The sequence below is a fragment of the Tribolium madens genome, unplaced genomic scaffold (assembly GCF_015345945.1).
Source record: "Tribolium madens isolate multiple individuals breed KSU strain unplaced genomic scaffold, Tmad_KSU_1.1 Scaffold_19;HRSCAF=116;Tcas5.2_LG9, whole genome shotgun sequence".
NCBI classification, from domain to species: Eukaryota; Metazoa; Arthropoda; class Insecta; order Coleoptera; family Tenebrionidae; genus Tribolium; species Tribolium madens.
Window position 1 is genome coordinate 15,842,527 of NW_025400983.1, and position 6,175 is coordinate 15,848,701.

Here is a 6,175-nt window from a genome sequence, read left to right on the forward strand (position 1 = left end):
ATGAATCCTTTGAATTTAGTACTCGTTTTTCAATATATTATATTTAAAGTAGTCCAACTAAAATACACTCCCCACAAAAATTATCGCACCTCCCTCAGTTGTGATAAACCAAGCTATGATACTTATTGTTATGTAAGATGGGGTGTAACATATTACGAAAGAATAAATAAATAATTGAAAAACTTTGTGTTAAAATATTCTTCAACGGATTTTTAATAATGTAAAAAATTGGTTATGGACTATAACTAAATTAATAACGGGTCGATCCACCCCTGGCCTGAATAACAGCTTCCATCCTATACGACATGCTTTCAAAAAGATTCACAATGTATTCTTGTGGGATGTTATGCCATTCTTCCACAAGAACTGCTTCCAACTGTTGGACAGTTCTAAAAACTATTCTGCGCCCCAATACACGCTGTTGAAGGGTGTCCCATACATGCTCGATTGGATTTAAATCAAGACTAGGAGCTGGCCACCTCATAACAGGTGTCTCAGTTTCTCTGAGGTATTCTTGCACTATCCGGGCTATCTGCGGTCGAGCATTATCGTGCATATACACAAAATCTGGACCAAAAAATGAGCCATACGGGATAACATGAGGGTCTAGAATGTCTCTAATATAACGTACAGCCGTCATAGGAACTCCACGCATAGACACTAATTCTGTACGACCTTCCAGAGAGCTAGCATCCCAAACTATTACACCGAACTGTACATTATACTATACACCGGTATTCGTCTGTCATTTGCATAAAGACAAAATCTTGACTTGTCAGAGAACATAAAACATTTTGCCAATCTTCAATATTCCAGTTTAAATGTTCTCTAGCAAATGCTAAACGAGCTACACGATGTTCTCTAGTGAGTAGTGGTGCTCTTGCGGGGACACGAGCCCGAATATTGTCTTCGCAAAGACGGTTTCTCCCGTTTGCACAGAAATTTCCACATTTCGGGCAGCTAACATCTCTCTTTGAAGCAATCGAGCAGTGCAATGTCTAGTACGGAGCGCTGTTAGGCGTAAAAAGCGATCATCTCTCATGGATGTCACCCTTCGACGGCCTTGTCCTGGTCTTCTGTCAATACTCCCAGTCTTTGGGCCAGCCTAACAATGGTGCAATGGTTAACACCGAGGACTCTTGCCACATAACGCTGGCTACGACGTCCTGCAGTAAAGTAAGTGCCCGGATAGCTTCTTCGTGAGTCAAATGATAGCTAACACGTTGAGGAACATTCATCATGTCAAATTTATGTAGCACAGATGACACATCTAATGAACAATGCGATTTCAATTAAGCGGGAAAAAATTGGTATATGCAACTTTTTCACAGATTAGAGAAAAAGTCGTCAAAAAACTCTTATCGGTGGTAGTGTCCGCAGATAAATAAATACAAACTATTTCTACATGATGTTGACATAGTTTGTTGCCTTCATGTATATTTGTTTTGGAAAAATACCAATGTTTTAGGGTGGTGCGATAATTTTTGTGGGGAGTGTATGAATATTAACTAAAATTATAAAAATTATAACAATGCAGCTTAGGACAGAAGATGATCAGGCTGCAGTAAAATGCAAATTAGGGTTTCCTCGGTTAAAGATATTTCTTGCTTGCTTTTTCTCACTTTTCAAAACAGATGTGGGGTGTAAGTAGGTATAGCAATAAATATCTTATACCAAGGAAACTCTAATTTGTATTTTAGAGATTAATAAGTCTCGGACAACCTCATAGTTGGTTGTTGTCCAATATATTAGACATATTAGAAAAGTTGGTTGGTTTTTCTATTTCAGCTTTTGCGGGTTAAAGAAAATACACCAAATCTTATTCATTTTTGTGATTTTTAGGCGTGTTTTGACAAGATTTGTCAAAACAAATGAGTCTCTGGTTTAAAAAACATCTTAAGTGAGCGAAACAAGTTAATTTCTATCTATTTTACCTGTTTTATTGGCAAGACGTAGAAGAGGTGATAACAGCCTTCTATGCTACAAAAATTGTCTATTCGCCAATAAGACACCTCTTCCCTTTGCATCCAAGGATAATTTCCGTACAAGCGCAAGGCAGTTTTTTTTTTTGTAAGTTATAAGTTTTCGACATTTGGAATGCTTTACCAGCAGAAGTGATGATATCACTCAGTTTAAGGCCAAATACATTTCCTTTGATCACAATAATTGATGTAAGGAATGCATAATGTGTCGGCACCTTATCATTGTTAGCGCGGGTATAATAGGCTTTGGTTTCTGCCCGATCGCAACACGTTAATAATAATAATAATAATAATAATAATAATAATAATAATAATAATAATAATAATAATAATATGATAATTTTTCAGCCTGTTTAAACGTTTTTTTTGAATACAAAAAACACTATTTTTGTACTAATTTAAAATCGAGACGTTATATTTGCAAACGACGTGATCTTTGAAAGCGTCAACTTGACTGGTCAACCTCTAAAGTCTTGTCAATCCAAGTGAAAGTTTTAATGGATCGAGGCTTGGAAGTGTGTAATTGTAACTCGTTATAGCAATAAACGTTCTTCAAATCTTTTTCCAACACTATTATTGGATCAGAAATTTTACTAAATTCAGAAATTGCTATAAAGAAATTTGCCAAAATTGACAAAATGCCAAGATACGTGTATTTTATATTTACAGAGTGATCATTTAGGACTGTTTAAGTTCGCAATACATTTAAGAGTATTATTTTAATTTAACTATTTGCTACACTGCAACCGGATATGCTTTTGATGACGTTTAAAAAATTGCGAGTCAGATATGTACACGACACGACATTAAGAAATTGTAGGTTAAGAAATAGATTTCAAGTTGTCATTGCGCTGGTGCAAATGGCTGAAACGGTATAAATTGCATACAATTTACACTGCACACTGCACCTCAGCAGCGTACACATAATCTCCTATCTCTCTATTTCAATTCGTACCTACCCACAGCCCTCTACAGTAGAAGGCTAAGTCCTGCGATCTGGCAACCCTGTGCAGCTTGGAAAAAGAAGGCTGGTTGAGACTGAGCACTGATACAAATGACAAGTAATACAGAAATTAGAATGAAAAATGAAAATTTGAATTATTGAATTGTGTATTGAAACATTAAAGTGAAAAGGTACTTTGTGACGGGCTAAACAGCCCTTGGTGTTCTTTTTAATGCTGAAAAGTCTTTGATATTGTAAAGAGACCAAACCTATGAAGTTAAATTGCGGTCAATAACACGGACTCTTCGGAATTCATAACGTAAATACAATTAGAGCAGGCGACGAGTTTTTCGCGGAAGACTTAAAATCTTAAGTGCGTTTTATGATTCTTATGATTCACTAAATATTCGCGCTAGACTGTCCTTGCCCTGTGCACTGAAAAGAACCCATCGCAAGAGATGACGTGTTATTCGCCCTATAAAAAGGAAGCGCGAATATCGCTAAGAGATCAGTCAAAAATTAGTCGTCTAGTCGAATCAGACTAGTTGTGTCAATTGAAGAAGAAGCTGCCAAAACATCCTGTGCCATTATCTGAGGCCAGAAGCTATCAGCCCAAAGCAGCCTGATTGTTCTATTGCATAGTCATGAGCTGTAAGTTTTGATTTATTTTTCCTTTGACTGTTCACGTTGCTCCGACTTACAACTCGAACATAGTTTGTGCAATTTCCGTTTAAATGTAATAATGTCTCTTAAAACATTAATGCCTTTGTTGTTAGAAAATAGTTTCAGTTTTGTATTATGACTTTGATAAGGTCTAAAATAGGTATCCCCCATTTTAGACAATTGTTTCCGCTTAACATTTATATACCCTTTTTGTATTATTCACTTATATCGTGTTAACCATTTTTATTTTATTCCAAATGCATTAATTTAATAATTAAATGCACTTTTAATTGACTGCACCTTACTCTCCTGAAACCGATTGATCTCACGGGTTGGCTGAGGTCCTACGTTCAAAGAAATTTAATCGCTCTGGTTGGTGGGCCACCGCTCGCCTAAAATAAATGTAGGTTCAAAAAGATTTAAAAACTCAATAACCCGCCACAACTTACATACAAACTTTGATAAACTATAAATATCTATTTATTAAGTTTGGGTAGATGCTATCAAAGATAGTGTAATAAAACAATCAGATTACATTTGTAATGTGTTTAATTTTCTTCTTTTTACATTGTGTTGTTTAATTGAAGCTACAACATCATTTTTGTGATTAATAAAATTATTCAGCATTATGTTTGAAGAAGTAGGCAATAATAAATTAAGAACATCAAGTGTTGCAGCTTCACAAAAACAATAATCTTTTCTATAAGGCTCTAAACTTTCATGATTTAACATAGCTTTTCTTGTTAAATTAATAAGAATTTGTTTTTGATTGACTTGTTTTAGAAGTAGGTAATTGTTGCATTACTGAATACACAATGTGACCAACATTCATTGACACATTTGAAGGAACTGTTAAGCCACTTCTATTTATTTCTGAAAAGATTTTTTTCTCATCAGTCTCGCAGCTGGTGTCTTGTAACAAAGTTAGCGTCACTTACGATGTCATTTTGATTCCCCCTAAGATCCACCAAAACGGTTTTGAAAAATTCTCAATTACTTTTTCAGTTCTAGAGATATTGCTAATTGCAAGTTTTAAAATTGACACCCTGTATATTTTGACCATTGACTGAATTGGTAGCATATAAACTTTTAACCAGCTAATATTTTATTTAAGTTAACATTAGTCCGATCAGTATCCTTCAAATTATTTACTTCATTTTCTAACTCAACAAGGTTTTTCAAGCTTATAAAATTGTTCCGTACAGTCACTATCAGAAAGAATGACACCTTTATAAACCCGGTCGGCTAGCAAGGGGCTGAACTCAAACCGCAGCAATAAATCTTTTGGGTCATAAACATCAACAAACATTCCTTCGAAGGTTTCATCGGCTGGGAAGCATGCTGTTGTAATTGAGTAAATTAATAAATGTAATTAATTCACTAATTTCTCAAAATGAATAAAACTTTATTACGTAAATTAGACTAGGAATTATTTGATGTATCAACTTTTTAAGTAAAGTAAGATTTTAATTTTCTAATCAATATAAACACTTTCTATAGATTTCCAACGCAATAAAGTAATTATCTGTGTCGCCCATTAACTAAGAGTTGATTTACAGAAGGCGAATCAAGATTTAATAATTTGAATTGTTGTTGAAATTAGTAACAAATTAATATTTGATGACAATTATAAATGTTGTGAAAACGGGTTCTATAGGGGTTTTAATTTTATAATCAAAAAAATAGTAACGTCATCGACATCGGAATATTTTTAAAGGCTAAACGCCTTCGGTGCTGGCACTTTTCTTCATCCTGCATTATTATTATCATCACTATCAGTAAAATTGTTTAAGCAGAATATCGGGGGCTGTTACGCGCCGTGGGTGATTCATGCATCCTTGAAATGAGTAAAGAAAAAACGGATTAGAATGACGAATTTCTGTCAAATACGCAGATTTAGATATGGGATAGCATGCTATGTTATTTTAAAAAATAGTATATTAAAGAACAAGTTTTATAAGGGTTGATTTGGCGCACGAATCCCAAGTTAGAAAACGAGCCGTAGGCGAGTTTTCTATGGGATGAATGCGCCAATGCCATTATAAAACGAGTATTTTATGCTATTTTTTCTAATTTGCGCCCCCTTTTTTCTTATTTTAATTAAAAAAATATATATTTTTGTCGCCTAGAGAATTTGTTGGTTGGTAACACTCGGCGCCCACCTGTTTTTTTGAGTCATTTCTGCCGTCTGTCATTAAAAATAAAATTTACAAATTATTAGTTATTAATATTACAACATAGTAATAATAAATAAAATATGAGAAACAGAATTTAGTTTGCACTCCGCCCGAAATTCGCGAAATTGCCGAAGCAACAAGGCAAAAAGTCAAAAGCGGCATAGAAAAACTAAATAACCCTAAATTCATTAAAGCACAGTGTGCTTTTATAGAGCCATAAACGACTCCTACGGGAGACGTTAATAAACGTATTATAAACGCAAATTAGAAAAATATATTTATTTACTTCACTTTTCATTGAAAAATGTGAAATAAAAATTTTATAGAAATTAAATCGGACCTTATTTATTTTAAACAAATACAAATTAAGAAACTCTATTTAAAATAAATATTTTTAGTAAATATTCTCT